Source organism: Erinaceus europaeus, chromosome 8 (genome assembly GCF_950295315.1).
Source record: "Erinaceus europaeus chromosome 8, mEriEur2.1, whole genome shotgun sequence".
Taxonomy (NCBI): domain Eukaryota; kingdom Metazoa; phylum Chordata; class Mammalia; order Eulipotyphla; family Erinaceidae; genus Erinaceus; species Erinaceus europaeus.
In genome coordinates, this window is record NC_080169.1 from 101,826,632 (window position 1) to 101,852,558 (window position 25,927).

The 25,927-nt window shown below is 44.9% G+C and overlaps 1 long non-coding RNA gene across 3 annotated transcripts in view; it reads right to left on the bottom strand.

Annotated features, from left to right (window-relative positions):
- LOC132539935 (uncharacterized) overlaps positions 1 to 25,927 on the bottom strand; it is a 210,014-nt gene that overhangs the window by 110,607 nt on the left and 73,480 nt on the right. For all 3 annotated transcript variants that reach the window (XR_009551229.1, XR_009551228.1, XR_009551230.1), the window contains one exon: positions 22,816 to 22,990. This is a non-coding gene — a long non-coding RNA (uncharacterized LOC132539935). The remainder of the gene's footprint in view (positions 1 to 22,815; positions 22,991 to 25,927) is intronic.

Below are 25,927 nucleotides of genomic sequence, written 5' to 3' on the forward strand. Positions count from 1 at the left end.
GAGGTACGAAGGTGATCGATGCTCCCCAGATCTTCGAGAGCTAGGAGATCACCATCAGCTGTTTGTAGATTCTGAAAAGACCTGGCCAGGAGTCTCACTGTGTCATGTGAAGGAAAACCTTTATTAAAAGGTTAAGCAAAGGTATCCACAGTGTGGGTGGGGCAAGGCTTCAGGCCGCCAAACACCGCCTAGATATAAAGGCGTTTGGCTGAGGGCAGGCAGGACTCACTCGGCTCTGCTCCTGCTGCATGAATCCAAATGCAGAGTAGGAGATAAGCCTGGCGCAGCATAAGGACATGCTTGCTAACAAAATCGTTACAGCACTTTTTCTCTTCTCCATCTTCTTAAAATTAGGAGCTCCCAAAGTAAAAGACTCTGGGGTGGGTGGGTGGGTGGGTGGAAAGGAGAATACAGGTCCATGAAAGATGATGAATGACATAGTGGGGGTTGTACTGTTAAATGGGAATCTGGGGAATGTTATGCATGTACAAACTATTGTATTTACTGTTGAATGTAAAACATTAATTCCCCAATAAAGAAATAAATTATTAAAAAAAAAAGAAAAGGGAACTAATTCTGCTAATTGTTGATGGGAAAGCAAACTGGTACAGCCCCTCTGGAAGACTGTATGAACAGTCCTTAAATAAAAATGGAATTACCTTATGATCCAGCAAAAAAAAAAAAAAAATTAGGAGCTCCCGGCCGACTCTCAGCTCCCAGCTACCTGGCTCTCCTCAACCAACCTCTGACACAACTGCTGCGTCAGACTGCAACGCCAGTCCCTTAGTGGCTTTTAAATTTTTATTTTATTGGTGGGTTAATGGTTTACAGTATGGCCTTTCATCCCATCTTTTCCCTTCCTTCCCTCGAGCCCTTTGCTTTGGTGCAAAATGCCAAAGCCAGTCCAAGTTTCACCTTATGTTTCCCCTTACTGTTCACTGTTCTGAAATACCACCTGTTAAAAGTGAGATCGCCTGGTGTTGGCCTTCCTCATTCTTCCTCATTCTTCCTCTTCCTCATTTAACATAAACCTTTGAGTTCTGACCATGATACTGGAAAGCAGGTGACCTCATTAATTTTAACAGCCGCACAGTACTCCATGGTGTCTATGTACCACAACTTTTAAACAGACTGTCACAGGTGCTGTTCCTGGGACACTGCTTCATTGCCAGGCCACTTTTACCCTCAGCAAGTCTCAGCTTCCACATGACCTCCTCCAAGAACTTTGTGATGACTCTCCCTGGGGCGGTGGAAGGCCTGGCCCTTGTCAGGTAACTTCACACAAGGGAAAGCAACACACCATCCAAGCAAGCAAGCCGTTTTTACCAGTCCTTGTGAGCCCAGTCATCACAGAATGCCGTCAAGACACCTGGCTGTCTTTTAAGAGTTATCCCTTTACGTATGTCTCAACCTGACTGGTGCTTAGAGAGCTGACTGTTATTGCAACAGGCCCAGTTTATATTACTCAATACACTACTAAATAATGCAAGTCACTTTTGTATTATTCAGTGTCATGTTTGCATATTGAAGAGCTATCTCTTAACACGCAGATATTAATAACTACTGGGAAGTTTGTACAACATGTGTCCACAGCATTCCCCTAAGGCCTGGAATACATACATCCTCTCAGCAAGCTTACAGACCACAGTCAGCAAAATACTCATCAAGCCTGTCAAAAACTGCTGAACAGGAATCCTTCAAATCCTCTTTTCTATCTCCTGCAAGCATTTACCTCTAAATTACTCTCAGTTCAAGTTAAACTTCAGTGTACTGCTTTTTTTTTTTTTTTTTTTTATCAGAGCACTGCCCTGAAACAGTAGCACCTGAGCCCGAGGCTTCCGTGGGCACCTGGCAAACAGAACCAGGAACAGGATGTCTGGGGGCTGGCTGCTCTTGATTTGAGGCTGTCTGTAGATGCTGTCTAATTTTCAAAGCAAAAACCTCTTTTTTTTTTCTTTTTAAATTTTGCCATTTCTTTCCTATGTTTGAACAAACTCGAAGAGAGGTAAAGCGACTTTTTGTTTTTCTTCTCCTTCGTTCACTTATTATCAGAGAACCAGAGGTGGATAGGAGACAGAACATCAAAGCACTGCTCAGCTCTGGCATAAGGAGGTGCTGAGGATTGAACCTGCAGCCTCTGGGCTCTCAGACGTGCAAGTAAGTGGTTGCTCTAACAGGCTTGGCTGTCACTCCAGCCCTCAACTTGCACAATTCAAAGTGGGGCTTTTGCTAACTCTGAAATTTCTCCACTGGCCACAAGAGTGAAGGATGCTTCTAAGACCCACCTGGATCCTGGCTATAGGGCAATCCATCAACTCAGGACCCCGACCCCCACCTTGCACGGGTGAGTTTACCGGAGAAATTTCTCTGAGAACTACCCCTACACTAAGCCAAAGTTCCATACTCCCAAGAGGAACTACATGAAAAGGAGTAGTTGTGATAGCTCACTTTGCAGTTCCACATTCATCTTCAAAGTAACTCCAAGGAAAGACTTGGGGACAGGTTTATGTTCCAGGAGGCTGAAGCTCCAAAGCTTAGCTGCCAGGGAGACTTCCCAGGGCCTGAGAGGCCCTGCTCCCTTCCCACCCCAGACTGCCTCCCACTGAAGGACTTGAAAAGACCCTGATTCTCATGCGCTGAAACAGCATGCCCCGGCTCTGACCAAAGGCCTTGTCCCAGAATACTAGGATGAAATGCTAAATATGCAAAACACAAACTCCATAGAGCAAGCCCGGAACTGATCACCAAAGGTCACATACGGACCAAAGAGGCATGTTTCGCAGGATCAGGGAGGCAAGTCACTCTCTGCAGTCTACACAAGACGTCACCCCCATGGTAGTCTCCCCAGAACACAGATGGGACCTGGAGGCTAAAAGCTCCAGCCAGAGGAGGTAGTAGCTAGAAAATACATCCGGGTGCAGAGGAAAGGGATTTCTACTCTGGTCGCAAGAGCACCAGAGCACTCTGGTACATTTTCAGAGGGCCCGTGCACATAGCCCCGGAAACTCAAAGGTACACCATACTCTTGTCTTCCTGGGCTGGGCAGAAATTTGCATGGGGCAGATGAGAAGTCAAACATTTGAAAACAAACAACTGGGAGGTCAGTGGGGGTGTCCCCTGGACTCAGGGCAACACACACACAAATAGCGTTTTAAAAAACGGACCGATTATGAGATAAAGCCATGGAACAGCCAGAAGGCACTGGTGGCCAAAGGCAGAGGAGTCTCCTGTGAGAGCAGGGTTCACAAAGGCGGGGGTGGGGGCGTGAGCTTGCTCCCCCCCCCCCCCCCCCCGCGCCCACCCATGGTTCCTGGGGCTAACAAATTCTTGGCCCAGCAGGTACATGTGGGAGGCCCAAGTTCTTCTCCAAGCATCTGGGCTCTGCCCAGAACTACTTAATCAGGATTGTTCAAGGTCCCGCATTCAGATGTGATGTTACAGCCTTACAAAACAAGTTAACTTTGGGTCTGTGGGGGGAGAAGGAAGGGGTGACAAGGAAAGAAAGAAGGAATCCTGACTTGTTCAAGCTTCTTACTCACTCTTGCTCACTCATCTATTACAAAGTAAACTGGAATTTTATTGAACGCTCCCTCTAAGCAGGTACAGTTCTAAATGCTCTGGACACCCTCAACAACCCTCCAGCTGGGCTGTGTCTGTGATCTGCCCTGTGCTATATTCCTTCCCTCTCCTGACTCTCCCCAAAGGCAAAATCCTAACTGAGCTCTTTTCTGTTATGACCAACTGATTTTAAAACCCCCACACACCGCCATTGTGTGGCAGTGTTTCCTTCAAGCTACTTTCCTGGCAGGATTATTATCAGTCAGTCCACCTTCAAGTTCAGATAGGACGGTACCCACACCATGCAGCTCAAAAAGCGCTATTTAAGCTGGAGAAGTCCCAAGGCTCAAACCACAAGAACCCGTGCCTGGTTACATGCAGTTCTAGGTAAGCCTTTGATCCTTGTTAAAAATATAAAAGCTCTGGGAGGTGTACCATTTTAAACTGTTATCAGTTTATAGGGAAAGTTACATTATAATCTTTTTGAATGTAGTTAAATGATAAGAACTCAGGGTGATTTCCAAGTATCTTGTTCACCTGTCCTGTTCCGACTTGTTCCCTGCTGGCTGCCTAGAACTTTCCAGGACCTGCTCGATATTGCCAGCGAGGGTGAGCCAATGACTAGCTACCTTTCTTGTGGAAGCCAGGCTTATGATGCAAACAGGTATTCCAGGGGCAGCCAAGTTGGTCAAAGTAACTCTGGAAAAGTCTAATCTGACTAAGTAAATCGCTATCTGTGAGTACCAACTTTGGAAAAACCAGAGGCTCATGTTGACCTACAGGAGAATGGTCTTTTTTTTCCTAGTTTCTTCATAGTACCAGCTAATTTATTAATGAAGGTAATCTGTTCAATAGGGGGTATAGTATCTATATTCCCCCGTCATTATACTTTATCAAAAGCTAACATCGAACTAGAGAGACAGCATAAGGGTTGTGCAAAAGAGATTTTCAGGGTGACCTGGCAGTGGTACACCTGGTTAAGCATACACAGTACTAGAAACAAAAACCCACATAAGGATCTGGACTCAAGCCTCGGGGGATGCTTCACAAGCAACAAAGCAGGTCTGCAGGTATCTCCCTTTCTCTCTCCCTCTCGAGCTCTTGCCTCCTCTCTCAATTTATCTCTGTCCTATCCAATAAAATGGAGTAAAATAGTCGTGGGGAGCAGTAAACTTACAGTGCCGGCACAGAGCCCCATCAATAACACTGGAAATAAACAAAACAAAAAGACTTTCATGCCTGAGGCACTGAAAGTCCCAATTTCAATCCCCAGCACCACCATAAGCCACAGCTGATCATAGCTCTGGTTTTTCTCTGCACCTCATTAAAAACAATTAAACATTTTAAAAGGTAACATCACTTCTCCTGATGAATTTCATATCCAAGTCCTGTGTGTCCCTTAAAGTTCTCCCCCAGATGTCCTGTCCAAGAAGCCCCTCTTGATTTTTCTAGCTAGAGGAGGTCCCTTGCAATTTAGACAAAGGTATTTTGTTCTTTCTTTTTATGTACAAACTCAGTGAATGAATTATGAGGTTTTTCTTGACTGTCCTAGGAACAGTTCTTCCCAACTTCTTCTGTGTGTGACACATGGAATCAATCTTGTTTCCTAATATCTACCTGGCAGCTGTTTTGAAAAAGACCACTGATGGGAGTACTACGAGGACCCCCCCTACCTGCACCACTTCTAAGAGTTTAAATGCATTTTAACAGCTATCATTTTTCTATTCAGTAACACCAGTGAAGTTGTATGTACAAACTCCTCACACTGCTGACCCGGGTAGGATGATGACATCTGGTGGGGAGGTCCCAGCAGCAGGCTCTTCTCTCACACTTTTTTGAGTGTGGAGGTGGTCAGGGAAACTGTCAGCCATGCTGCAGTCTCCAGAAAAAAACACTGGCGTACACAGCCTGCCCTCAAGTTGCTGAAGCCAGCAAACAAGAGACACCAGGCCTGTCCTGGATGCAGGATCCCACTGAACGCTAGGTGAGGCTATCTTTGGGAATCCATAGAGCCTTGCTTTCATCACAGTAGAAAGTCCTTTGTGATAATATCCACTTGAGAGAGGGTAAATATTTATTCTAAGAATTCGATGTTTCCTGTATGACTGTAGATTTATGATAAGGAATGCAAGCAATTGTTTCCACAATTTCATTGCAGGCTTCTGGTTCTGAAACAAATATTCCCTCCCTTAGCTTGGCTGGACTGGAAAGCAGAATGTGATCCCACAGTAAGTGGCTTTAAGAGCAACACCTCAACGAAAATTCCTAGTACAATTTGCAAGTGATACCTTGTAAGAGATTTGAAAACCGCCGTGCATTTAAACTAACGTACACCAACTTATTGAACACAGAAGCCGACACTGTGAATAGCCATCACACAGTCCTTACCAGCATCTGATTGTCTTACATGGCTTCCTCACAGTCAGCATTATTATCCTCACTGACTGCAGGAAATGGTGTCAATGGAAGCTGAGAATTTTACTAGTGAAATGTCACTTTGTTTAGTACATTTTCATAAAAGATGTCGTTTGATTAAAGACCAAAAAGGGACCGAGCCAGGTGCATGAACCATAAACAGGTTAAGAATCATCTAAGGTGGATATTATTAGTCCATAAATTACTGATTGGAAGTATTTTCTGGGGTCAGGTGGTGTGGTTTACCTGGAAGAATGTACATGTTACCATGTGTGGGGACCTCAAGTCCTCACTTCCCACCTGAAGAAGGGAAGCGTCATAAGCAGTGGCTTCAATTATCTTTCTTTCTGTGTGAGTTACCCTTGAAAGGGTGGGAGAGGCAACGAAGAAGAATGAAAGAAAGATAGAATCCTCTGGGAATGGGAGAGTCATGCCCCAGCAATAACCCCAGTGGAGGAAAAAAAAAAAATTCTAATCTTCCAAAATTGGTAATCAGTCTTTTAAAAAAATGGTACAAGTACTTGAGTGGCTTAGACTTCTAGGCTCTGCCAATTTTTCTGCATCCCTCTCTGAAGAATACTATTGGGATAAAGAATATACTCTGAGGGAGTCGGGCGGTAGCGCAGCAGGTTAAGCTCACGTGGCACGTTAAGCTCAAGGACTGGTTAGGATCCCAGTTCAAGCCCCCAGCTCCCCATCTGCAGGGGTGTCACTTCACAGGCGGTGAAGCAGGTCTGCAGGTGTCTTCCTGTCTCTTCCACTCTATCTCCCCCTTCTCTCTCATTTTCTCTGTCTCTATCCAATAACAAATAAATAAATAAAAAAAGAAGTAAGAGGTAAAAAAAAAAAAAGAATATACTCTGAGAAGTTTGCACTGAAAAATGCAGGCTGGACACTTCAGTACTTGGAGAGAAATGTTTAAATCCAATATGAGAAATGACACTGGCAAAACTAAGGGAAGGATGGGCAGCCCTCTAGGTTCTGTGGTTCAGACGAAGTCCTGGGATGACTCAGCCAACCATTCACAGCTTAGTTGGTAGACACACCCAGATCCTATTTCCACCAGCTAACACTTGACAGAAGTTGGTAGGCTGGCATGGCTGGCCTTCAACATGCCTTGGCTTTAAAGGCAAATCTGGCATAAGCAGAAAGTCATGTCAATAGCCAGATAGAGAGTTTTGATTAAGAAATCTCTGACACGCTATCTAATCAATTTGACTTGAACCAGGGAACTCTTTTGTTATCAAGTTAGTTATAGTCGGGAACAAAGGCCCATTTTTGTATAAATGACTTAATGCTACACACAACAAAGACAGTTTTATATGAATTCGGTTACTTTCCAGTTGTGAAACACATGGCATAGGCACATGTAAGATGCTGGAAGGATTTCTATTTGTCCTGCTGGGGGCAGGGGTTATCAGTGACAAAACTGTGGAGACATGGTAATGTGTGTGGGAATGAGGCAGATTTCCCTCAGAGGCAGGGCTGGGACAGAGACTGTCGGAAGTGTGAGTAGAAGTAAGGACTTGTTGGTAGACCTCTGTCACCCCACCACCAGGAAGATATCCAAGTAAAGATACCTGAGCAATCCCCCCAGAACTTGTGTTTTAAATAAGATCCCAAGAGATATGCATACACTTTTTTTTAAAAATTACAGAAGCATAGCTACAAATACTGTACCTGTACTTCAGTATAGTTTTTCTGTTCTGTTAAAAGTAACATCTGTTTCTAAGAAAGGAGGAGCTAATACTTCCCTCGAAAAGGGCCTAACCTGGGCTGGGGAGACAGCATAATCATTGTACAAAAAGACTTTCGGGGGCTGGACGGTAGCACAGCAGGTTAAGCACACATGGCACAAAGCACAATGGCCTGAGTAAGGATCCTGGTTCGAGCCCCCAGCTCCCCACCTGCAGGGACGGTGCTTCATAAGCAGTGAAGCAGGTCTGCAGGTGTTTATCTCTCCCCATTTCTCTCTGTCCTATCCAACAACAGCTATGGCAACAATAACTACAACTACAACAAGTGCAGCAACAAGGGCAACAAAATGGGGGGAAATGGCCTCCAGGAGCAGTGGATCGGTAGTGCAGGCACTGAGCCCCAGCGATAACCCTGGAGGCAAAAAAAAAAAAAAAAAAAGACTGTCATGCCTGAGGCTCTGAAGTCTCAAATTCAGTCCCCAACACTATCATACTAAGCCAGAACTGAGCAGTGCTCTGTCTCTCCCCCTCAGTATCTTTCTTCCTGTATTTCTCTTAAGAAGACATCTAACATATTTTTTTTATGCCCTGATGTTCATTAACCTGCAAAAGACTGGCTCCAGACAAGCCGTCCCTATCCCATGTTTCCTAGACATTTTAATACTGTGCATGCTTCAATTTTTTCCCCCTAGCATCAAATGACAGAAACTCCGAGGACTTTGAGATCTCCTAAAATGCTTCTCTCAAGGCACCTATCGTCTAGTTTAATGTCTAAACTTGAGCTTCCTCCAAGCAGGAGGCAAACTTACTTTCTCTGTTGTCACATACGCACCCCACAGTAGCTCTAAGTCCAGGAGGGAAGACCATGGCTGACCATGTACTGAATAGGCAAAAGCAAAAATAATGCATCAACCCACAGAAGTCTGCAAATCTGAATTACAAAGAAATCCTGTATTTTCAAAATTCAAAATAATTGCATGTTTGGGGGTATATGGACTGAATGGAACTCAACACGCATAGCCACTCCATCATTAGAGCGCCGGCAGTCCTGTCTAAAACCTCCTTCCTCTCTCACATGGTAGCATGCCTAGTGCCCTCCCGGAAGACATCTTCTAATTTCTCATCTGTTTTCTAGCCCTAGCTTCTCTTGCACGCCCACTGACCATGCAGCGCCCTCTTCTCCCACAGGTCCTTCTGAGAGGAGCAGGACAGCCAGGCTGAGGAGGTGGGTGGAAAATACAGTTCAACTCACTCGTCAAGTTTCTCTGAGGAGACTTGGGAGACACTTGCTAGGAGCTTTAACTTTTACTTTAGGACTCGTTTATTACTATGTGTAGGGTTTGGTAGCTCTCCTCATTTGGGGAAGATTTCCAACCTAAGAGTGGAGAATTCAAACCTTGTTGTGTTCCCTTTACTTCTTGACTCACTGGTCTAAGCAGTAGATCTTTGTTCGAACTGCAACACTAACTTCATGGATTGTAGACTAGAGATTCAGGTCCCACTTGCAATTAAATGATACAATGCTAACGTTAACTTTCTGGGAAATCTGTTATGAAGTGCTCTACTTCAAAGCCCTGAGAAAAATTCTACATATATGAAAGACAAGAGTACTTTTCCTTTATTGGACTATTTCACCATTGCGTTAAAGAGATTTTGTTTTTTTTATTGACACATCTGAAGGACAGTCACCAAGTTAATTTTCCACTTCTGTGAGTAATGCACACTGCTATAAGCACAGTTCCTGGCAAAGTTAGTGCCAAGCTACAAGACGTCATTCCCTGTGTCTCCCTAATGGCAACTACACACTTGGGTCTAAAGAGGCAGGTGACCTGGAAACATATCTAGGTATTCAGCATGTCTCTGAGGAAACTACTGTCAGATCAGAGGGAGACCCACCTCCAATCTCAGTTTTTAAAGGAGAAACAAATTTTATTAGATGCTTAGTTATCTGCGTTAGTCTACTTTTGTCCCACTTTCTGCTCAATTGCCTTAAAATATTCCAAGAACCCTGAATAAGAGAAAGGCATGAACTCCAATAGCAACTCGCCCTCGACTGCCTCATCAGTGCCACTTTCTACCTTGTCGAATTGTATTTTCCCTTTGAACAAAAAAGTGTAAGATCTGTATTCTGAATTCTTCTAAACCCTAGCATCTTATATATACATATAGTGTGTGTGTCTCCTCATCCACCAGTCCATCTGTCCTGGGAGGGCCTGCAGATAGACACTGAGATGTACTTATCTTATCAGTTATTATGTGCCAAATACTGTAGATCTTGAGTTTTGTGTTGCTTGTTTGTTTGTTACTAGAGCTTGCTTTACCACACCAGGCTAATTTTTTTCGCGCGCGCGCGTGTGTGTATGTGTGTGTGTGTGTGTGTGTGTGTGTGGCGGGGGGGGGGGGAGAACACACCAAGCTCCAGAGAGTCTCCTATTTCTGTGAGATCTGAGCTCAAGTCCTGGTCACATGCATAGAATAAACAGGTACACTATGCAGGTGACTTAATTTTGCCAGTCCTAGACCTGCATTTTATCTATACTGCTGCATTTCATTTCTGTGACATGTCCTATCAGATAGCCATTATCACTACCCTGCCATTTCACAGATTAAGAGATGTGAAATATGGACAGGTGAAGACTTGGCCAAAATCAGTGCTAGAGAACAGCAGAGCTGAGCACCCAACCCAGGTCTGACTTGCTTCTAGAAGTCAATGCACTCACAGCTTGGGGGTTACTACCCAATCAGTACCCAGTAACTTGCTTAGGAAACAGCATTCTTATGCAAGATGTTGTGCTGAGAACTTCTGGGAATCGTGATACTTTAAGTGCAACAGTAAGTGAACTGTACCACAAAGCAGAAAGTGTAAGTCTAAGAAAAATGTTTACATAAATGCTAAGGGTGTTCAGAGAAACACAACGTCGCATTTTTGGAGATGAGGTGTGTGTGAGTGGAGAGGGGTGAGGACAGAATTCAGAAATTCGTGGAGGACACAGAGGTGCAGAGATCAACAAACAGTCCTGTGTTAACAATAAAACTCTGTTCACCCCATATTTCTCCCTACAGACAAAACAAAACAAAAAAAAAATAGCTGGCTAACTACCTGTCGAATAAGGTTATACCTGTGAGAGAAAAGACACTTTCACATTCTACATTTTTTAAATACAATATTCCTTCAGGGAATATTTATTGATGGGGAAAGACTGGTAAAGGGAAAATTAGGGGACTGTGGAATTTCTTAGAAAATTCTCTGTGGACTGCAGATTTACTGCTAACCCAAATCACTGTCATTTCAACTTTATTCACCAAACTGCATACAAATATATGTATTGATTTTTATCTGCACCGATATGGGGAGGTGTTCTTTGAAAAACAGTTCTGTTTTTTTTGAAAGGCGTAAAATGAAAGTGAGAGGCAAGAGGAGTTATCAAAATGCAAACACATCATGAACAGAAACAGACATCCACATTGGAAAGTTACAAGGAAATAACAGCTCCTCCTCTAAGGGAACTGTGTGCTCCTCCGGTAAATGTGTCAGCAGAGAAAACTAGCCAAGGGTACAGTGCCGTAAGCAATGAAAACCTGTCTCCTTCCCTTCTTGTCCTTTTGAAAAGACAACATGTCACAGTGAGACTTTTTACATAACAGCATTCATTCTTGTGACAAATGTTTGCCAAGGGTGTGTGGGGTGGGGGGAGGAAGAAAAGGAATCAAAAGACAAAAGAGGTGCAACTGACAAGAAAAAGGGGGGAAAATAAATTTCAGGGCACCACTTCCTGAGGAAAAACCACATAAGCCAGCTTTTCACTAGTCCTCCTGAAACAGAAAATTCGACAATGACAAAACGTGGGATGAGCTTTGCTCCTTCACTTTGTGTATTTTCATGTCCTGGAAAATTACTGTCATTACTATGTCAAAATTTAAAGATAACTATTTTCTAAATGCATACAAAATGACACTCAAATTCAGAAGTTCAGAGCAGTATTAACAGTAAACGTAACAGGAATAGCCCAGTCTGTTCAGCTTCTCCGGGCAGCTACAGGATGATTTCATTGTCTACAGGTAATCATCAAACTTTTAAGCAAATCTTAGATAAGACTATAGAACAGTATGATCATTTTAGCCTTTTTATTGTTAGTTGTCTGATGGGGGGAATGCGCCTCTGATTATTTTGATGTTCCCCCCCCTACAAATAGGCTATTGGCAATTACCACTGACTGTATTCTAGCAAAGCAATGTATCAATCGCATATACTATAGCACATTAAAAAAAAAAAGCACAAAATCTTATACAAGTAAAAGTTCAGTGCCTGTCTCTAAAGGACAAGTCTAAGTTCTTGACATGAGAAGGCGTGAAGGTTTTACTTGCATAGACTTTTTTTTTATTCCAGTTAAGTTGGCCACACTACATACTTCCAACATACTATCTGCAATTTGAATGTAATCAAGTCTAAGTTAAGAGACTTCAGCTTTATAGACAAGTTCTTTCTATCTTTTCTTTTCGTACCAGGGTTATTACTGGGGCCAGTGCCTGCACAGAATCCATCTTCCTGGCAGCCATTTTTTTCCTCCTCTATTTTTCTTCTTTTCCTTTCTTTTTGTCTTTAGTAGGACAGAGAAAAATTGAGAAGGATGGGAGAGGGAGAGAGAGAGAGACAGAGAGAGAGAAAGAGTGAGGGGCAGGCAGACACTTGAAGAGAGAGAGAGAGAAAGAGGGATGTCTACAAAACTACTTCACTGCTAATGAAGCTCCCCCCCCCACCTTGCAAGGGGGAACTAGGGGTTAGAACCTGGGCCTGTGTGCTCAACCAGCTGGACCACTGCCTAGCCACTGATGCCCCTATTTTCTGCAAGTGGTTGTTCTCTGCACTTAAAATTTTTCATGTCTCCTAGACATCAATCAAGGGGAGAATAGACGCTGTGCATATGTGTTGAAGACTGGGGCTATGTGTTATACTGGGGCTGGGCGGTGGTGCACCCACTTAAGCACACATAGTACTATGCACAAAGACCCAAGCAAGGATCTGGGTTCGAGTCCCTGCTCCCTACCCACAGGGAGGACACTTCACAAGTGCTGAAGCAGATCTGCAGGTGTCTATCTTTCTCACTCTCTACATCATCTTGCCCTCTCAATTTCTCTCTGTCTCATACAAAATGGAGGGGGGTAGAGAAAAAATGACTGACAGGAACAGTGGATCTGTAGTGCTGGTATAGTCTTTAACACATATGCCAACACAGCACTAAAAGCAATTAGGAATGGACACAATTGCTTGAGGACCAGCATCATTACTACAGCAGACCCTCCTCCAAAGACATCCTATTCTGTAAAGTGAGATAATCCTAGAGGCAATAAAATAAAAAATAAAAAATGCTGTGAACCATTAAACCCCCAATAAAATTTTACAATTGAATTCTTCATCATTGCACACTCCTTGTAGATTTCTACTTCGCGACACCGTGATGATTCTAAGCCTACAGCAGACAAAAATGCTTGGTTCTCTAGGGTTTGTCTGTACCATTTGTTTTCTATCAAACGGAAACAATGATTTATTTTAAAGGCTGACATTATGTCAAGAATAATGATGCTGTGGTTTTGATCACAGTCATAAGCTCTTAGTGTGGAACAACTACAAAATAACTCAAAGAAAAGTGGCCCAAGACTCTCACTTTACAGAGCAGAATGTCTTTGGATGGGGGTCTGCTGTAGTAATGACGCTGGTCCTCAAGCAGTTGTGTCCATTCCTAATTGCATTTAGTGCTGTGTTGGCATAAGTGGATGTCTGTTTGAGGGTTCAAGGTCACTAAAATTTTCCCAGACTCTCCACCTGCCAGTTACAAATGAGGGTTACAAAAGCACTGACTCACTCAGCGCTCTGAAGCTTTTTACTGAGCCTTCATGCAGTGCACTGCATGGAGACCTAAGACACACATTTACAGCTTAAACATCATTTGATTTCCCTCAGTGAGACTCTAGGACTGCAAAAGAGCAGATTGTAATTAATCAGTTGCCTATCTGAAGTCTGGTGACATTTCCAGACAAGAGGAGAAAGGGAGCAAGTGTGTGTGACAACTTGTCTGTACCCACCTCACACCTTATTTCTAGGAATATGCTGAATCCAGGGAGATGAAAGCTATTATCTTCTGGGCAGAGGGAGGATCCTGGATCTTGTTATATCAGATGTCTGTTTGCTCTCCTCTCCTCAGCTGAAGGAGCACTACAGGTACAGTAACTCGCTATGCTTTAATGTTGGCAAGTTCCCTAGTTTCCAAAAGCATTCGGAGTGGTGGCACACCCGGCTGAGCACACCTGACAACTCACAAGGATCCAGATTCAAGCCCCTGGTCCCCACCTGCAGGGGGAAAGCTTTGTGAGTGGTGAAGCAGGTTTGCATGTGTCTCTCTGTTTCTCCCTATCTCCTTACCCTCTGGATTTCTGGCTGTCTCTATCCAAAAACTAAAGGTAATTAAAAACAATAAAAACCAAAACCAAGAAACATTTAGAATCTTCAATCTCTCCGAGGGAATCTATGTACACTCGTGGTGGGAATAAAAATTAATCCAGATTCCATGGAAAACAGTATGAAGATACTTCAAAAAGTGAAAAATAGCATTGCCATATGTTCCATCAGTTTCACACCTTGCTATCTATCCAACACAAAAATACTAGGCCCAAAAGACAAATGCACACATATGTTCACTGCGGTGCCATTTGCAAGAGCCAAGGTGTGGAAGCACACCAAGTGTACAGCGCCAGACAAGAGGACTGAGGAGCTGTGGTCCACATACATCACAGAGTGAGCACCCAGCTATGAGGGATACATGCTTACAAAACACAGAAAGATCCTTGTCTGAATTTCCTACTAATTTTCTACCTACAGGAGGCCAAGAAAGTATTTCTGAGGTAGGTGGCATGGGGGTCTTCAGGCTGGGAAGATATGAGAAAAAAACAAACTCTGTTCCTTCCTCTCAATTCTTCTGTATGTATGAACAAATGAACCTGGAAATTGCTTTAAAAATAAATCCATAGATACACAGATAGAGATAAATAAATATAGATAGATATTGGCATATATATACATATGCATATATATATATATAAATGGTTGTCTTAAATGTTCATTGATTTATGAAAAGCCTCAGGTCTACAGCCATGGGGTGAAAACCTCCCCCACTTGGAAATTAATACTTATTCCAGCACCTACTGCAGGTCAAGTTTCATAGTAGTTTTTTGTCCATGGTTGCAGGGTCAAATTCTATTCTGTAACGAGGGGCTAGAGACTCAGCAAACTGTGCCTACCTAGTTTGCCATTACAGGAATCCTCCTAGGTTATTTAACAGAAACAGGGCAATGCCACAACCTCATGGGTTGTTATCCCTCTGGGGGACAACAGAGTCAAAAAAGGAAACTTTCTTGTATACTGACAGCAGGTTGTAGCTTTTATTCTCAATGAATCACCTTCATAGGGGGATAAATAAGTAGAAAGAAAGATAGACTGGTAACATAAGCTGTTTCACTGAAAGGCCATGGACATGGACAACACTTCACAAAAAACTTAGGAAAATCCCTTTATCTTAAGTAAGATTAACTCCACAAAAAAATAATTGCAGGGGGTATTCATAAGGATAGCAGAAAATAACCTCTCACAGCAACGAAAGGGTGAGCTTTTAGATAAACAGCCAACAAACTAGGGCCTGCTAATCTTAGGGTGATGACAAGGAAAACCTCAACTGAAGCAAAATTATCTGGATCCTAATGATGTCAAAACCTGATGGTCAGGGGGCCAAGTGGTGGTGCACCTGGTTGAGTGCACAGGTTACAATGTGCAAGGACCCAGGTTCAAGCTCCCAGCCCCCAGCTACAAGGGGAAAACTTCACGAGTGGTGAACTAGGGCTGGAGGTGTCTGTCTCTCTTCCTCTCTACCACCCCCTTCCCTCTCAGTTTCTGGCTGTCTCTATCCAACAAATAAAGATAATTTTTAAAAAGTAAAAAAAAAAAAAAAAAAAAAAAAGCCCAATGGTCTTGAAACAACAACAAAAAATTCCAAAAAAACTTTTCTTCCCTTAACTCCATGAAAAACTGTCAGGTGGGGGCCGGGCAGTGGTGCACTGGGCACCAAGCCTCAGTAATAACCCTGGAGGCAAAAAACAAAAGGCAGGTGAAGTCACGTGTTACCTAGGGCAGCTCATGAGCACTCTGATATGGGGTCCAGAGATAGCCTGCACCTTTGAAGAGTTGGCACTTTGCTGTAGTATTGTCATGAGCTGTTGACTTGTTCACTCTTTAGGTGACACCTGGAAGTAAACCACTCAATTGATTCTCTTGCAGAGAAAGCCTGGTCTAAGTTACTTTTCTAGGTACACTAGCAGGACTATTTTCGTATTGTTTCTGGCCTGGGTTCCGGGTTTCCTCCACTGCATTCCTTTTACTGAAAGCTATCAAATGCCTCCGTGAACATTCTCGCTTGTCGGCATGCTTTACCTATTTGAAACCTGGACAGGAAATCATACATCAACAACTCTCTTACTCCTGTCCTATTATCTCATGACTAAAAAGAAAAAACACTGTGAACTAAGGAACTAACTCAAAGTTATTTCCACTCCGACTGACTAATAGCACATGAAGAGAGACCTTGGCCTCAGTGTCCTCACTTATTTATTATTAGCTGTTTGGCCTTTGGCAAGTCATGTAACCTATCTTAATCTTGGTTTCTTCAACCAGCAGATGAGGAGGTGGAATAAGAAGACCTTAAAGGGCCTTATTTTTGCTTCTGTGACATATACACAAAAATAACCTGAACTTCAGAGGGCATGGCCCGTCTTGTTACTCTGAAGTAGAAGAAAATGAACAGTAAGCCAAGATTCAAGTGGCTATGTTCGCAGTTTGCATTTTTCTCAATAATGCCACCTATTCAGATGATGATTTCCAAGTCCTTTATTGCTTATTAAAATAATCATGAAGTAGTTTCACTGTCTGTAAAAGACAGGGAGAATAGTCTGGAGATGGCTCACCCAATGGCGTTTATACCGTGAGATGCGTGAGACCCTGGGTTTGAGTGCCATGACACCAAGAAAAATGCCACAGGTGGAAGATCAATTTTATTAGTCTCTTTCCTCCTGCTCTAACAGAAAGAATAAGAATGAAAATTAGCACAATGGGTTAAGCGCAGGTGGCACAAAGCACAAGGGCCTGTATAAGAATCCTGGCTCGAGCCCCCGGCTCCCCACCTGTACCTGCAGAGGAGTCTCTTCACAGGCAGTGAAGCAGGTGTGCAGGTGTCTATCTTTCTCTCCCTGTCTTTCCCTCCTCTCTCCATTTCTCTTGGTCCTATCTAACAATGTCAACATCAATAACAACAACAATAATAACTACAACAATAAAACAAGGGCAACAAAAATAAATAAATAAGTAAATATTTTTTTTAAAAAAGAATGAAAATAAAAATAAAATGACCCTGGCAAAGCTGCTCTGTGTTGGCTTCACATATGTTCAAGGCCCTGGGTTCATCATTCCTGGGGAGGGGTGGGGGGGTGTGGAGGCCGAGAAGCCTCTCGTCTCTATTTTCATATAAATTTCAGAAACAGGGTTAAATTCTACTGAGTAGTTCTCTTAACCTCTTAAGGCATCCAACTGTACACTGGGTATTTCCAGAAGGATTCAAACACCTCAGCCTCAGCTCCCCACACGGTGTCTGTCACAGAACCCTTTCATTTCTCACAGCAAACCCTGCAGGGCCAGTGCTCCCAGGAACACATGCACTGTTGGCTCTCCTAACTAATTGAGTGCTCACTCTGAGATGACAGAAGTGAATGGACTGGAAGCATCACCCAAGGTTCCGCCAGGAGGGCTGGCAAAAGGTCAGGATGCTCATTTCTCCTGCAGGTTTCGCTGCCAACAAGTTGTTTCTACCTGGTCCCCGTCTACCAGGCTCCCCAGACCTGCTGGGCCCCACCTGCCCCACAGGCCCTGACTGTCAGCCTGCCGTTCCTCATACAACAGGTGCACGGCCATCAAAGGCGTCTTCTAACTCTCCATGCTGCAGACCTGCTGGCCACTGTGGCTACTCCAAGTGACAATCTAAACAATTCAACAAGACAAGTCATTCCACAATCCCCCTACTGTCTGTATTACCACAGTGCCAGGGTACATGAGAAATGTTCCAGAGTAGTTGCATACTAAGGGAAATTCTAAAAAGCAAAACCAACTAAACAAACAAAACAACAACAAAAACACTTCTCCGGTGTTAATAATATAACAAAAGAAAGTGAGCTACAAATTCTCTCTTTGAACCATTTTCTTTTCACAGAAATGTCCCCACTAGCCAGTGGCAATGAAGCAAATTACTGGGAATTTAAAGAGTAACAAGCTTTTCTTTGAAATTAAAAAAAAAACTTGTCTGATAAGTATTATTGACTGCAAAACAGTTAACATGTTTGTCACTTTCAAAAAGCCACAAGTGAATTTCTTTGAAAAACCCAACGTCTCTTTTTAAAAGTCCACAAAATTGGGGCTCTGCCAAAGAGTGAATGTTATAAAACAAAGTACCACGTGTCTGCCCTTCTGTACATTTCTAGTCAGCTACTGGAGCAAGGATAGAACTCTGAGGGAAGATGACTGGACATGGGATTCAAATCCTGGTTCTAGACGGCTGTCATAGTCAAATGGTCCGATTTCAGTCACCTAACTCATTCAACAACAACAACAATCCCTAGTACATAGGACAAAATGTATTTTACATCCGGATGAAAGCTGCATTTTGCTTGGCAGATTCGGGACTTCCATTAATTAAGAATTAGTTTTGGCTGGGAGTGACAGTAGGCTTGAAGTTATCAATCATTTGTAACCAGAGAACTTTCTTTCTCTCTTGAGCAACAGCCAGTCTAGGAAGGCAAGTGTCAGACTCTGCCTGCTAGATCCCTCCTACCATATATAACCTCACACCTCGCGGCCCACAGTCACTGACAACCACATTTCAGACAGCAGCTTGAGAGAGGCATAAAGGAAGGATGAAGGGGGAGTGGCACTGGTGGGATAGCTTTGACAGACACAAGACTCAAGTTCAAATCCCAGGTCTCTGGACTCCAGTATCTCTCCCTCTCTCTTTTCTTTTTAACATTTCTTATTACCTTTACATATTTATTAAACAGAAACAGTCAGAAAATGAGAGAAAGGGAGTAACAGAGAGGGAGAGAGACACATGCAGTACTGCTTCACCACTCACGAAGCCTTCCTCCTGCAGGTGGGGTCTAGGGAGCTTGAACTTGACCTCTTGTGCATTGTAACCTGTGCACTCAACCAGGTGTGCCACCACCCAGCTGCCCAGTATCTCTCCCTCTATCTGAAACTGTTTACCTAGAGCAGTGAAGCAGCATCACCACAAAGAAAAAGACAAGGAAGGACAAGGGGAGGAGGAGACTGGAGAGAAACGTAGCCATGTTCCTTGCCAACGTGTCAGGCCCTGCATGTGAGCTCCAGCCCCTCATGGAAGCTACACAGGTGGCAAGGCAACGCGATGACGGTCTCTCTTCCTCCCTTACTGGGCCCCTTTCCCAGAATAAAAAGAAAAGGTGGCCCAGGGAGACTCTCTCACATGTACAAGACCCTGGGTTCATTCCCTGGGGATGGACAGAAACACACACAAAGACTCATACACATGGGGAGGTGGGGGGGAGGCTGAGAGGAGGGGCTTGTCTAATTTGCACATCTCTCCTTCTGGGCTTGTTAGTAAAAAGAGAGAGGAGATCTTAATCTCTGGATCACTGTAAGCAAGTAAATTTTTATCTCACCAGAGGGAGAGAAAGAGAGAGATGCTTAACTATTGAACAGCTCCCCCCTAGTTTCTTGTGCTGAAAAGACAGGTCTTAACATGCTGATTAAGAAAGAGAGAAAGGAAATCCCTGATGAACCACAGGATTCCATTTTCAAATACTAAGCCTCCATTTTGGCTACTCTGTTCTCCCGGAAACTGAAATGCAGGCACCTGGCAGCTCTCTTTCTGCTGGCCACACACCCACACAGCTGGCCCTTCTCACCTCCTGATCACCGCTCGGAAGAGATGGGATGAGGAGGAGGGCAGTGCCCTCTCACTCGGCCCACACTTGGGGTACACGTGACTTCTCTGTGGGCGTGTGCCAATTCGTGCATCCCTGTTCCAATTAAACCCATTAACACCAGTATTCAGCTTCTGAAAAGACTGGAGCTGAAGCAGGGTGACCCAGACCCAGAACAACCTCTTTTCCACCTCCTCTTTGCTGGGCTTATTATTATTATTTGCCTCCAGGGTGATTGCTAGGACTCGGTGCCGGCACTGTGAATCCACTGCTCCTGGAGGTTATTCTTTTCCCCCATTTTTGTTGACCTTATTATTATTATTATTGTTATTGTTATTAATGCCATTGTCGTTGGATAGGACAGAGAGAATTGGAGAGAGGAAGGGAAGACAGAGATGGGGAGAGAAAGATAGACACCTGTAGACCTGCTTCACTGCTTGTGAAGTGACTCCCCTGCAGGTGGGGAGTCAGGGGCTTGAACCGGGATCGTTACGTCAGTCCTTGCACTTTGCGCCACCAGCGTTTAACCTGCTGCGCTACCACCCGACTCCCTGGGCTAATTATTTTAAAAGCTCAAATCAGCATTTCCTAGGCACTGCCCAACAAGGGTCAAGAAATGCTGCGTTAAGAAATAAATAATTAAAATCCAGCACTAGGATTTTTTTTTTTTTTGCTGAGATGAATTTAAGTTACATACAATAAATCCAGTCTTAGAAGAGCTTTAATTACTGCAAGATAACCAACCTGTAAGTAGTGGTATGCCAACCCTGGGGCCTGGAGTGCCATGCAGAACTCAGGGGGACTCACGACGCACTCACAGGAGGCCTCTTGGCCTGCCCTCTGCTCTCTTTCAATGGTACGACAAGTCCTGTCCTAAGTGACTCTACCCTCTCCACAACTCTACTCTGCAGCCTGCACATGTAAAAAATGTGTTGCACTTTTCTCCTTCACTCTTTTATTGACTTCTTTCTACTAAGCAACACCAGCTTTTGGGGGGCTGTCGGAGAAGTCATGATCTATTTTCCTACATTTTTTTTTAATGAAAAAGTGAGACATGACTTTTCCGACCACCTAGTAAGTACGAGATACACAAAGAAGTATACACTGCAATGTCATTCTCTGTTATACCTTCTTCTCCCTCTTACTCTATTTCTCTCCCCAGGGTGGGACCTATGCTGTTTCCTGTGGATCTGTCCAGATTGTGTGTTTCCTGACTTATGCCAACACATTAAAAAAAAATGCTATTTTGCACCAAAAGATGAGCTTCTAATAGTCTATGGTTGTTTTTTTTTTTTTTTTTGCCATTTTAAAAGGCACAGACAAAATTTTTGTTAGCACTCACTATAACTGAGATGACTGAACACATTGCTAAATACAGATGGTGTGTGTGTGTGTGTGTGTGTGTGTGTGTGTGTGTGTGTGTGTGTGTATATGACTGATTTCTCCATAAAATAACTTTCCAGTCTTGGAAAGTTACCAATCTTTCCCACAATGAATTTATCAGGGAGTAGTAATTCTCAAGGACTCATCAGAAGGGCACATTTTCTCCAAGGGAAGGACCCAAATCTTTAATGGGAAGGGCCTGAACTCCCCTACTACTTCTTCACTCAGCCATGACAAGCAGCAGGGGAGGGTGGGCGGTGAGCCTCCACTGCCCGAGGGTCACTGGTTTACTTGGCAAAGCAAGTGCTGAGAGCAGGGGGAACCCGACACTTCTCCGTCCCCCACTAACATGCAAAGGCATGGATGAACCATGCCAAAGACAACACTTTCAGAAGGCTGAATAACAAAAGTGATCTATCTGGGAAATTCCTTTCCATTGCTAACACGGACAGTGCCCATCAAGCTTTCCCTGCAGCCAAGTGGTCTGGCTGCTGTATGTGGCTGGGCGGGGCCTCTAGCTATGGGGACATGGGGGGGGCGGGGGCGCGCGTCCCCACAGAAGCACTCAGGGACACATAGTAAGTAGAGAGTCAGAGGTCTGCTTTGTAAATTCCAATTTTCCTCCAGAAGAAGGAGAGATGCACCAAGATGTTTTACTGTTACCTCAAAAGAGAAAACAAGACATCTGTACTCACCTTCTGGCCTTTTGTCAGAAATCAGCTTGGGAAAAAAGAAATGAAACAAAGAACAGTACAACAGGCAGAAGGAAAACCAGGAGGCATGCAGATTAGATGCCAAAACCCAGGAGTCTTGGTGGGACGGAGCACCCCACAGCAGGAGTACAGCATGGGAGTGGGGGGAGGCAGAGCAGTTCTAAGACTAAGCATGGACTCACTTAGTAACATAAGAACCAGAGAGACAGCCAGCTAAGCAGAACAGCAAGGCATGGTTGCTGAGCACCCTGGGGGGAGGGGGGCCTGGAGGCTTGCGGGGGTCTTGTCTGATTTGCACATCGCTCCTTCGGGGCTTGCTAGTATCTTTAAACGAAAGCAGAGGTCTTAATCTCTGGATCACCGGGTCTAGTACAATATAGGGACCGTCAAATGCATGCATAAATCTTTATCACACCAAAAAAGGTGAGGGTGTAGAAATAATGAGTTTTAATTGTTCTGTTTTTGTCTTTTGCCACCAAAGTAATCCCTGGGGCTCAGTTATCTGCACAATTCCATCATTCCTGGAGACATTCCTTTTAGGTAGAGAGTAAGAGAGGGAGAGAATGATAGAGAGGAGACACACTGCACGCGCGCGTGCGCGCGCGCACACACACACACACACACACACACACACACACACACACAAACACCCATCACTCATGAAGCTTCTTCCCTGCACCCATTCCCATGTCAGGGGCCAGTGCTGGCTTCTTGCACAAGGTTACATGTGTGCTCTATCAAGTGAGCCACCCTAGGGACCCCAAGCTTTTCTGATCCACCTTGCTGTGTGTGTGTGTTTGTGTGTGTGTACACACAATAAAAACATCCCCAGAGTGTCAGAAATATTAGGTATGATACACACACCCCTTAACAAAAATGTTTCCTCTTCCCTATCATTAAGTTTTCTTATTTAAAATGAAAATCATCAACAACAACAACAACAAAACCCAAGGTCTCAAGCTGACAGGGACTGCACCTGAGGATTAAAATTTCCAAGTACATACCTCTGGCTCCTCTTTAATTACCGCACAGCACAGGCGGTTGCCTAGGAGACCTCCTGCCTGCCTGGATGAAGAGGCTCAAATGAAAGCTCACTTCCCAGTCTGCAGTCATGGCTCACTGCCCATGTTCCCACTGGTTAAGTCCGCCTGAGTTCTTAGGCGAAGATGCTTCCGCCACCTGGAATGATTTAAAGGAGGGAAATGTATTTATTTTGAATGCAGGGCACTCGTGAATACAAGAGGTCAAAGGCCCTTGTTCATATCACATATGAGAAAGAAATCAAACCTGCACAATCTCTACCAGATTGGAGGTGTGTTCATCTCATGACAACCTGCTGACATGACAGAGATTAAGCCTGGGTGGGGGGAGGAAAATCTACAAGTGTGAGGACACCAAAGGAGACCACAACCAAGTGTGTGACTCCCCATCTCCCACCAACTCCTGAAGTTACCCCAAGGTTAGAGTCCCTGGTATTCCTTGATGTCTGGCGACACCACAGCCCAGAAGGGTCCCTTGGCACCAATTAAGAGTCACAAGGGGGTGCCAGGCAGTAATGCAGCAGGTTAAGCACACATGGTGCAAAGCGCACGGGCCGGAGTAAAGGATCCCGGTTCGAACCTCCAGCTCCCCACCTGCAGGGGGGTCGCTTCACAGACAATGAAGTAGGTCTTCAGGTATCTGTCTTTCTCTCTCCCTGTCTTCCCCTCCTCTCTCGATTTTTCTCTGTTCTATCCAACAATAGCAATAACAACAATAATAACAACAAGGGCAACAAAAATGGGGGGAATGCCCCCCAGAAATAGTGGATTCGTAGTGCAGGCATTGAGCCCCAGCAATAACCCTGAAGGCAAAAATAAAAAAATAAAAAAAAGAGTCTCAAGGAGAGCCAGGCAGATCACCTCTTGTGAAGAGGTGTGTGCAGCCGGGCCACGTGCGGTCTCTGTGACATTGGGGGATTCAGCCTCGGCAGATACACCAAAGAAGGAAGAGGCTGTAGGTTCCCAAGGAGCGGAGCCAGCAAAGCCTTCTTTGGTCCTTTGGTCGTGCCAGCCAGTCAGGGCAGTAGCCTCGAGAACCATCTCAAGGCCAAGGCCATGATGACACCATGACATCATGGCCATGGCGCCAGTACTGCTCCTGACATCTATAGGCAAAAGTGGGAGAAGCCCCCCCCCCCCACTCACAGGGATGTGACAGGGCCAGAGGGCAGCCACCAGACCCCGTCTCAGAGCTCCTGCCGCTTCCTCTCACACCCTAGCATCATCATCTACCTACCTTACCTTTCTTTTACACTGTGGCATGCAGCTTGATCATTCACTTTACATTCGGAAAATAAAAACCTGCAGCTGTCTCCCTAACCCCGCTAGACTCTGAGCTACTCCTTCAAGAAGAGCTTTGGGAAGGAGTGAGCAAAGGGAGAGGGGTAGGTCTGCCTTCAGAGCCCTCACTGCCTTGCTTCCCCCTGGATAATTAGAAGTATTCTGCTAACTGCTCTCCCTGCTGCTTTAATCTAGAACTGCAGCTGTTCCTTCCCTGATGCTGAGGGTCTGGGTTGAAAATCCCCTTGAAGGAGTTGGGCGGTAGCACAGCTGGTTAAGTGCATGTGGCACCAAGCACAAGGACCAGCATAAGGATCCCGGTTCGAGCCTCCAGCTCCCCATCAGCTGGGGAATCACTTCGCAGGCAATGAAGTAGGTCTGCAGGTGTCTCTCTTTCTCTCCCTGTCTTCCCCTCCTCTCTCTACTGCTCTCTGTCCTATCCAACATTAATGACATCAGTAACAACAACAATAACTAAAACAACAAGGGCAACAAAAAGGGAAAATAAATAAATATAATAAAAAAAGAAAATCCCCTTGGTGGCTGTCCAGACCCCTCAGGTTAGCTGCCGGACTCCCCTGGCTCAGGTTAGAGAGTTTATGTCCAACTGACCCCTGGAAGCTCTACTGCTCTCCACTGGGCCTGGGAACATCCAGGGAAAATCTCTGCAGCCTCCGACTGGAACGGAAGTGGGTACATCCTGATGCCCGCCCGCTGTGGGAGGAAGCCCACAGCATACCACATCACTCGCTCTGGCCCCGTATGCTTTTCTAGTGCGCTTTAAGGGAACCTGTTCTGAGAAATCCACTACCATCTACTCAGGTGACTACCCACTATCAGCTAGACTCTAGAGACTGCTAACCAGACATTCTTTGCAAGGATGGCCTAGTCATCTCTTCTTCCTAGAACATGTCCCTACTAAGAGTGGATTCTCAAGCACACAGGCTCCCCCCCCCCCCACCTCCCACCCAATACTGAGAACTGTGAGGAGAAGCTGTTCTGTGTTCACAGCTAAACCAGCTGCCTAAGGGGAGTAGGTCCTAGCTTTTCACCATTTGCAGAACATCCTGGACAAGCCTTTGGATACACAGTAAGTCCCTGGGGAGCACCCACAGAGCTTGACATTCCAGTCCCCCATCTCTGTTCCCACCTCCTTATCACAACTGCCATCTTCTCTCTGTTTATACCCCTATCATCCTCCAGAACCACTGGCCTGAAGTGGCTGAACTATCAGTGCTTCCTCATCAGAGCTGCTCAGGAACTGTGCTCAGGTGAGGAGGCTACTGGCCTTCTTGCCTCTGCATGCCCCACCTCACCACAGAGCCAGCCTCACAGTGCGCAGGTGCTCAGTGCTGCGGGCATGAACAGTTGCTCAGTCCCAGGACAGGCATCCACCTTCCTGGCAAAGGTGTTAACAGCACTCCCTTGTACCACCCACTTTTAGACGCTGTGAGTCTGGGCCAGGTCAGAATCAGGTGGGCTGTTACAATTCAGAGGACTGCATTGGCACCTCTTACTGAGGAGAAAGACAAAGTGACAACCACTTAGTGGAAGAGGCAGTCTTAGAAACTGCCCTGAGACAGTCCTGGGAGGCATCTTGCTTCTGGGGAGCCTCCCTCTGGGCACTGGAGGGATGGGGGCCAGAGGCAGCTCCCTCCCTCCCTCCTACAGACACTCACAACAGGAAAACTCACATCCACCTTAAAGGAAACACAGGCCAGCAGGAGCTGTGGTGGCCCCAGAAAGGAGGACTTTCTTACAGGGCATCTTAAAAGGGCAAATGCAGAGGACAACT